This window comes from Phaseolus vulgaris, chromosome 3 (assembly GCF_000499845.2).
Source record: "Phaseolus vulgaris cultivar G19833 chromosome 3, P. vulgaris v2.0, whole genome shotgun sequence".
NCBI lineage: Eukaryota > Viridiplantae > Streptophyta > Magnoliopsida > Fabales > Fabaceae > Phaseolus > Phaseolus vulgaris.
This window is the reverse complement of record NC_023757.2, coordinates 11,693,626-11,703,104: the sequence shown is the minus strand read 5'-3', so window position 1 is coordinate 11,703,104 and position 9,479 is coordinate 11,693,626. Positions and strand designations below refer to the sequence as shown.

At 34.6% G+C, this 9,479-nt stretch overlaps 1 pseudogene; it reads right to left on the bottom strand.

Annotated features, from left to right (window-relative positions):
- Positions 1–1,659: 1,659 nt before the first annotated feature.
- On the bottom strand, positions 1,660–8,597 carry LOC137839113 (probable serine/threonine-protein kinase CST; annotated as a pseudogene).
- Between the last annotated feature and the right edge of the window lie 882 nt (positions 8,598–9,479).

Sequence of the window (9,479 nt, the reverse complement as noted above, 5' to 3'; positions counted from 1 at the left end):
TAAAACAATTGTTGCATGACTTTATTTAATTCTTATCAAAAGTTTCATGGCTGACAGTGAGAACGGGCAAAAGACCTGTGAGAATGCTTAATTTGAATGCAATAAGAAAATTTTGGTGGGAAAACACAAAGTAGTTGAACCCACCTCTATAAATAATCTTGAAATTAAGTTTTCTTAAAATCACAACAAGAAAACTTCAAATTATAATTCTTTGTATTAGCGTTATCTTCTCTTCAGTTAAAATTTTTTCTTTCATCTAGTTATAATGGGACCTTACAAAATCCTTGAAAAGAGAGAGAACAAAGCAAAATCTTATCTCCAATTTTCAAACCCTTCAAACTGATTTTAAACCTAAATTATGAAAGATGAATTTATTATTTATGAAGTTAAAATAATCAAAATATTTTCTAGTATTATCAACAAATTTAAACATTTTCGTAATATTTAATTAAATTTGAATAAGTTGCACTAATGTTTAGTTATGTAATTTTAAACTTCACAATAATCGAAACACTCGATTTTTTTAAAAAGTTTCAACAATGTATGGAAATGTTAAACAAAATTCAGTTAATTAGTAATTAACTATAAGATAAAAACAGACCGTGTAATTTTACTACTAACAGGTGCCATTAGTATGGTTAAAATTTCATGAGACTCGATAAATAGTGTAAAATAAAACTATATTGTGATTTAATCATAACTTTTTTATGCAAATTAAGATTTTTTATTTAAAAATAATTGTTCTAAAGATTTTGCACGCAAAAATTGTGATAAATACACTATTAAACCTGGCAGGAGGAGTATTTTGTGGGTATTACGAGCTTGTGAAAAAAAAAAGAGAACTTTGAATTTATGAGAGTGAGTGACCAAACCAAGTATCACCAAAAATAAATATCTGACATTTATAATATAAGATGATTTATTAGTCGATTGTTTTTTACATCCTCACAGTTTCTACGTTAAAAAAAAAACTTGTTTTGATCTCTAAAGTTTTAATTCGTTTTAGTGCAGACAGTGTAAATTTGCAAAAACTAAAAAGGATTAAAAAATAAAAGTAGTAGTTTTTATATTGCTGAAGTGAAGGTAACATTGTAGAGGTTCAAGATTCGAAATTCATTATGGAGAAGAATGAGTTGGTGATAAGATAAAGTACAATAGTTAGGGTAACTTAATAAGAATTAAGATGAATTATATAGGTGATGTGAAATTACTGAGCCCATTTATTTTCACTTTTTGTACTACTCCTATTTCATTAGGTAGCCCATCATGACGTGGGTTATTTGAGTGATGCACCTCTTATATTTGACGAATTGCATAGCGCTGGTTCTTCCTCCATCTCCATACCTTCTTGTGCCACTTCCATATATTTTTTATATTCCAAAAATACCCTTTTTTAATATTTTGGATTACATAATTCGAAAGTTTTTTTCTAGATCCAGAATTAGCTTCTAGATTATGTAATTCGGAAGCCTTTTGTGATTAGCTTCCAGATTACATAATACGGAAGTCTTTTCTATACATAAGATTAGCTTTCGGATTATGTAATCCGGAAGTCTTTTTTTTCATATGTGTGATTAGCTTCCGGATTACATAATCCAGAAGTCTTTTCTAAATATGAGATTGACTTTCGGATTATGTAATCCGGATCATAGGCCTATTTCAAATGCAAAAAAGAGTTTTGGATTTTATAAATCTCAAGAACACTTCCGGATCCAAAAACAGCTTCCGGATTATGTATGGAGGTGGCACAAAAAAGGAGAAAACGGTAATTTTTACATTTAGTATGGGAGTGACAGAAGAAGGTATGGAGGTGTAGGAAGAAAGAGTCATTGCAGAGGCTTTATTCCCTTTGGGTTTGTACTTCATAGTTTGTGCTTTTTCTAAGGTTGCCAAAACCTCAACCATGGAGGGTCGTTTTCTGTGGTCAGATTCTAAACATTTGAGGATAAGTTGGGCTACGTGAGATGCAGCTCTAAGTGAATATTGGTCCATTATCCTTTTCATTCTCTTTTGGTCATCCAAAGATGACATAGTGCACTACACCAAATTCTGCTTATCTGAAGGTTGCCTTATCTGTACACATCGCTTTTAACATACAGGTGCCCTGCAATTTAGTCGTCAACAAATTATAATTTTTACATGAGTGTTGTTATATTGACAATTATCCACAAGATTATATCTGGAAATAGAAAAAAAATTTCTTTTACATGAAATAATTTGAGCAAATCGGTCATAAGTGTTGTTCTGTAGCATCTCTCTCTCAAATGGCATGTATAACAATGTGTTTTTCCTTAGCATATCTCTCTCAAATGGCATGTTTAGGAATAGAGTAACATTTAAAATTAGTATGTTATTTGAAGTGATTATACCTGTGGCGACGTATTCAGGTGCCCATGACCCGCGTGGTTACGTGGGATCTACCGTTGACGGGGCCAAGCGTTGCCAGTCCAAAATCTGATAGCTTGGCATTGAAATCCTAATGGATGGTCGCAACACAACAATGTGACCAGGTTAAGTTAATGATGAATGATAATTTTTGTCACCACTGAGTGCACTTATAACTAACTCATTAGTGTAGAAGAGAAGAAAAAATATAAATAGTAATTAGATGTGACAAAGAGGGAAAAGGGTGTGATTATTGATTGAATAAGGAGACAGATACATATCCTTCTTGGGTATGAAGTCAGGACCAATTGGGTTGGGCTTACTAGACACCATGTTTAGTAAGTGAGCTTAATCATTGTGTCCCTTTTATAATCTCTATTTAAAGAGATCATTGTACTTGTAATTGGTGTGCAACAGGATCGAATGAAAACCTAATACTTGCCCGTGTGGATGTAGGTTGCAGTTGGCGACCAAACCACGTTAAATCATGTGTTGTTTATTTTCTGCAGCTGATTCGTGATTATATGTGTTGCTTTCGCATGCGTTTTTCCCATCAAGTGGCATCAGAGTTTGGTTCGTTTACACACTAGAGATCCGATTAGCAGAATTAATCGACGATACATGAAAATTGTGGTTGTAGTAGCGTCCCAAAGCTAGGGTTTCGCAGATGCGGCATCAACATCCCAAAGTTAGGGTTTCACAGGGGTTGTAGTAGCGTTCCAAAGTTAGGGTTTCGCATAGGTGACAACTGTTGAAGATGGTTGCTGCCCCTTCAAGATTATGTTTGATGAAGACTTATATGTAGTGTTTGATGAAGACTTATATGTAGTGTTTGATGAAGACTTGTATGTACTTTCCATGTATTTGTGCTTTGCTTTAAGTGTGTCTTAGTTAGTGCTTAGAGGTTGTCTAAGAGTAGCTTTTTGCTGGGTAACTCACCTCATAATCACTGGCCATGTGATAAGAACAAGCATAAGTTTTCTAAAACTGTTTTTCACATGTTTTACACAAAAACACGTTTTACTGCATAAAAATAAATCTGTTCTTTTCCAAATAAACAGATTCATTCTCTTCACTGATGTCTTGGCTAAAGTCTTGTAAAAATTGGATTTTGTGCATCAGGTATTTTGACTAAGTCTTCTTCTTTTCAAAACGACTGAGTTTCAAATAGTTAAACTTCCTCTGTTTTCGTTTTGAAAAATAAATCTGTTCATCTGTAAATGAATAGACTCTTTTTGCCTCTGGTGCCATGTCATGCTTAAACGTTTTTCAGTTTTATCTCAGCACCAGAATGGTTGACTAAGTCTCCTCACTTAACAGATTCTCTAACTGCTTTTGAAAATAAATCTGTTCATTTTATTTTCAATCTGTTCATTTTATAACAGCTTTAACTGTTTTTCAAAATTCTGTTATAAGCTGGTTGTCTATAAAATGCAAACTTGTTTCTGAGTTAAATAACGATTCAAACAGTTCATACATTTGCAAAAAACAAGTTTTGACAGCAGAGAGTTAAGTGTTTTCAAGGATTAGCATTTGTTCTTCAAAGATTTCAAAAATCAAAAAGTGCTTGTTCTTGGTTTGGTTCCAAAAGCTTGGTGTGAGGTGCAGCTACTGTTCTAGCAATCTTGCCTATTGGTTTAAGGCTGATCTTTGTTACCTCAATCAGGTGTAGTCGTTTCACTTCTTATTACTTGTAAAAGTTTGGTTGAATCCTCTTCTTGATAGGTGTTCTTGGAGAGTTGATGTGTGTGTATGAGTGCTGAAATAGGTTTTTTCAGCAAGAGTACCTAAGTTCTTGTAGGTTTCAAGAACAGTGGGAAGTGTACTTGATTGTACTGTGTGTTAGTGAATTCCACCTGTTGTTGGTGAAGACTGGATGTAGCTCAGGTTGAGTGAACCAGTATAATTGCTTGTGTTCATTCTCTCTCTCTCTCTGCAATTTCGTTTCTGCATAATTGATAAAACAGCGAAGAAATAAATCTGTTCAATTGAAAATAAATCTGTTCTTTCTGGGCACAGTGCATACTGTTCTTGATTTCTGAAAAAGCTGTTTTAATCTGATAAGAACATATAAAATCTGCTAAAAGCCACTGGAACAGATTGATCGTGATAGGTTGCTCAAAAAAACTGTCAACGTCATTAATTGAACCTTAAACAATTGCTTAAAATTAAAGCTTGCTGTTCTGTGATTAAGTGTTCTTAATTTCTGGAAAATTGCTTCACATCAAGAAGAACATTCATAGTCTGTTAAAAGCCACTGAAACAGCTTGTTTGCAAAGATCACTCAATTAATTAGCATGCTACCAATTGAACCTTAATCACTTGCTTGAAATTGAAGCTTGCAGTTTTGTGTTTCACTGTTTTTCAAATCTGATATTTGTGTGTGTGCTGCTGAAAATTTTCACTGCATGATCTTGTGATTAATCTTGCTGAATTAAAAGCTTTTCAAACAAAAACAGTGCTGAAATAAATCTGTTCATTTTTACATAAATCGATTTATTTTCTGTAAAACTGGATTAAACACTGTTTCTGCGAAGAAGTTTTAAAAGGTCAATTCACCCCCCCTCTTGAACTTTGGCACTATTAAACCCAACAACAACAGCGTGCCAAAGCTAGGGTTTTGCAAGGGTTGCAGTAGCGTCCCAAAGTTAGGGTTTCACAGAACGACAGTAGCGTCTCAAAGCTAGAGTTTTGCAAGGGCTGCAGCGGCATCCCAAATTTAGGGTTTCACGATGGCCCAGGATTCGCGACAGCCCAGACCTGCGACTCGTAGCAGGTGCGCGCAGTAGGCGATGTGACATGTAGTGGTGTGGGTCACGACAGGAGTGATGGCGGCTCACGACGTTGTGCAGGTGGCTTGCTTGTAGTAGGGTCGTGTCCAGGTAGTGTGGCGGATCGCGTTTCGCAACAAACAGGTGCAGGTGCAGTGCGATGGCAGTGACAGAAGACGTAGGGTGGCGCATGCATTTTTCTGCTGGTGCAACAATGACGGTGCGGTGTTAGGCGCTTGGTGTGACTGTTTTTCGCTGCGGCACGAAGTTAAGATAGTTCAAATACTAAGCACATTAATAAAATGAATTCGATCTTAACCAGACTTATGTCAGTGGGCATTAAGTTCGATGATGAAGTTCAAGCTTTACTACTATTATTGTCTTTGCCTGACAGTTGGTCCAGAACGGTTACAACAATTACCAGTTTAGCAGGATCCGATGGATTCACTTTTGAGAAGATTCGTGATCTCATTCTTGGCGAGGATTTCCGAAGAAGGAGTTCTGGGGAATTATCTAGTGAATCTCTATATGTCATCATAGGTAAGAAAAATATCAGAGATAGTGGGAGCAAGAACAAAAGAAGGAGTCAGTCAAAGACTCGGGATTGCTGAAGTGTAACATGTTGGAACTGCAAGGAGGTGGGGCATTTCAGGAATCAATGCTCAAATGATAAATAAGTCAACATTGCAAAAGACTTCACGGACGAGGACCTTTTAGTCTGTTGCGCGGATAACAATGTGGATTCTTGGGTCATGGATTCTGAAGCATTGCAGAATCTAGTTATATGAGACTTTGGAAAGGTAAGACTAGCGAACAACAGAACTCTTGATGTTACGAGCATGGGTGACAGTGTTGAAGACACCAGTTGGTTTCTGGACTTTGAAGGATGTCAGAGTTGTTCCAAGCTTGAGGAAAAATTTGATTTCTGTTAGGCAATTGGACAAACAGGTACATGAAGTGAAGTTCGGAAATCAGCAGTGGAAGGTCGTCAAGGGAAATCTTGTCATGGTCTGCGGAAGAAAGAGAGGTTCGTTGTATATGGTCGGATTACCGTCTGAGGGAGTGACCATCCAGTTCAGAAGATAAACAAAGTCCGGTTCACAGAATCTCGTGGGCAGAAGAGGGTTGTCTTTACAAGAGAGAAACTCAGAGCCACAGGTCAGATTCAGGAATGAACGAGCATGGAAAGGTTCAGGTAGACCAGTCAAAGGTACTTGTGGCAGTGGGAGCATGGGTTGTGCTTCAGCTGAAGTTCCTAGGCGGCAGTGGGTTAAGAGAACCAGTATTCCAGCTGTTGAAACATCTCCAAAAAATTTCTTGTTAAGTATGGAGTATGTTTTGAAACTCAGAGGAGTTTTACCGAAGTCTTCAAAATCATTAAGAAGGCTGGTGGCAACTAGAGGTGGAACATTGAGTTTCATTGACAGATTACAGAAGTACATGTACACAGTTGAAGTGTAGGTGAACATTGTTCCATAGCTTCAAGTGGGAAATTGTTGGGTATGAAGCCAGAATCAATTGGGTTGGGCTGACTAGACATCATGTTTAGTAAGTGGCTTAATCATTGTGTTTCTTTTATAATCTCTATTTAAAGAGATCATTGTACTTGTAATTGGTGTGCAACAGGATAGAATGAAAACCTAATAGTTGTTTGTGTGGATGTAGGTTGCAATTGGCGACTGAACCACGTTAAATCCTGTGTTGTTTATTTTCTACAGTTGATTCGTGATTATGTATGTTGCTTTCGCATGCGTTTTTCCCATCAACCCCATCAAACAAAATGTTGGAGGACTTGAAGTCTCGATAGATGACAAAATTCTATTATGTATGCAAGAAAGCTAGTCCTCTAGTTGCTCCTATTGCTATCTTCAGCCTTATATCCCATGAAAGTGGATTTGACCTCCTGCATGTGCAACATTGCAACAACATCGGTAAGTAATTTAAACAAAACCGTTTATATTTTAGAGTTATTTCTTACTTTTGAACAAGTGGCTTTCAAGACTTCCCTTTTGCATGTATTCGTATACCAGCAGGAATTGATTATCCTTGCAGCAGTAGTCAATTAGTTTAACTAGGTTTGGATGAGAGAGCTTCCCCAAAAGTTCCACTTCACTCCGCATCCAAATATTATAAAATTCACTATTGAAATCAACTTTCATTAAAACAAATATATATATATGTAATTGTTTTTTATAAGTGTTTATAAGTACTTTTTTACGTAATAAATCACTGTAGGAGTTCTAAAGTTTAAATTAAAAAAAATCAATTTTGAATAAAAATATAAAGACGAATAACATATTTAATTCTATTAATAATAGATTTTTTTACGTATTATGAATTACAGTATATTAATGACAGAGTGTACCTTTTTTAGGAAAAATTGAACATTAATGTTTTCTTAAATATTAAACACTGATTAGCATGTGTGAATAAAATAGTGACCCCTTAGTTTTATATATGGTTCGTGATTCTTGACACCCACACTTGTTGAAGAAAATATACACATCAGATTCTGAGTCCTGGTTATTACACATGGACCAATTCTTGCAATGACATACTACTTGGAAACAAAATCACTACAAAGATTTAGCTAAAACCCAAACAACTTTAGGATATGCTTTATTATTTTCTAAATTTATACACACTCAAACACTATTGAGGTGGGTTATGAATCAGTTTTATACGTTAACTCAGCATTCATCAAGGAATAACGTTGATATAGATTCAAATCATGTAATGGAAGTTGAAGTAAGTTAAAAACGCATAAATTATCACTTATCAACACAATCATGAAAAGCAAAAAGACTTTTGGCGCACACCCACAAACACTAAAGCACAATTGAAGGTAATGAAATGAAATCACTAGAAATTTTGAGGAATCATAAGGTAATGAAATGAAATCATTATGATAGGAATTTTGAGGAATCAGAAAGAAACATACATTCCATTCTTGTAGACCCTGAAGGCTATCAGGCTTAGATTTCTCATCGCAACGGGAATTCCAACACCAACTCTAGAGGGTTTGAACGTGTTCTCATCAATTCACCCTTTGAAAACACGTCCAAAACCATATTCACCTAGGACGGTGTCTGGTCTGAAGTTTCTTGTCGTACTTTTTAACTCATCCAATGTGTAATTTATAACCGTTTCCTTCTTCTCCTCTGATCTTCCTGCATTAAATCACTTAATGCTTTCATTTTCAATGTAAGTTTCAACATCAATCCACCCTAATAATCCTATATTTCACATATATGATACTGAAAACAAAAACTATATAACTTGCATATTTTATTTTATGTTAGGGGTACACACACAAACCCACACAATTGTATATATTCGATCATGATCATATGTATGTGTACCTTGGGGAAGCTTATTGATGGTGGGAATCTTGTACTCGGTCTTGTTACTATCATCTGGCTTTCCAAAACAGTTTCCCATGATAAAGTGATGATGCTAGAACTATGTGATTGAAAAGAAAGGACTGAGCCCGAGGCAGAGAAGAATATTGCTTCTTGACTCTTTCTTTGTTTTTGGTTACTGAATGAAAATGATTCCCTAATCCCACTAGACTTTTATACTAATTGGTTAGGACTTTGTATGTAAATATTCCCTAATCCCACTAGACTTTTATACTAATTGGTTAGGAATTTGTATGTAAATATTTAGTACCTCAGAGTTCTCAGCAAAAGCAAGATCACTACTTTAATAAATTTTTTGTTTCTTTTTCTCACTTTCTAAATTGGAAAGAGGGAAAGAAACATTAGGGAGAATACTAAAATTAATTATGTCTTGTAAAGATATTATTATTATTATAAATTTATTGTACATTATGGCTTGTCTACGTTGTATTTTTGTCACTCAAGAAAAAAATTAACGCATTCCATAATAAAGTATAATATTTATATACTTTCAAATTTATTTATTATTTAAAATATTTTATAGTAACAATAAATTTAAAATAAAATTCAATTTAATTAAATTAGGATATGTTAAAGATTGAAACTATAAATTTATAGTTCTTTTAAAATTTAGAAATTAAAACTAGAATAAATCCTAAGACTAAAATCATTACTAAACATAAAAACAATAATTGATCCGACAATAATAATAATTATTATATTAAAAAAGTAATCGGAAAACAAGAGATTGTGATTTTATTAAAGAGAAAAAAAAAGAATTATAAAGTGAATATTGTCAAGTTTTTAAAAGGAATATAATTGCAGCTAAAATATCTGGCACGGAACTATGTTCCAACTCAAGGTTTAATATAATTTAATGCTTGATGAAGTTTGGAAGAAACAGGTGAAGGAAGACAGATGA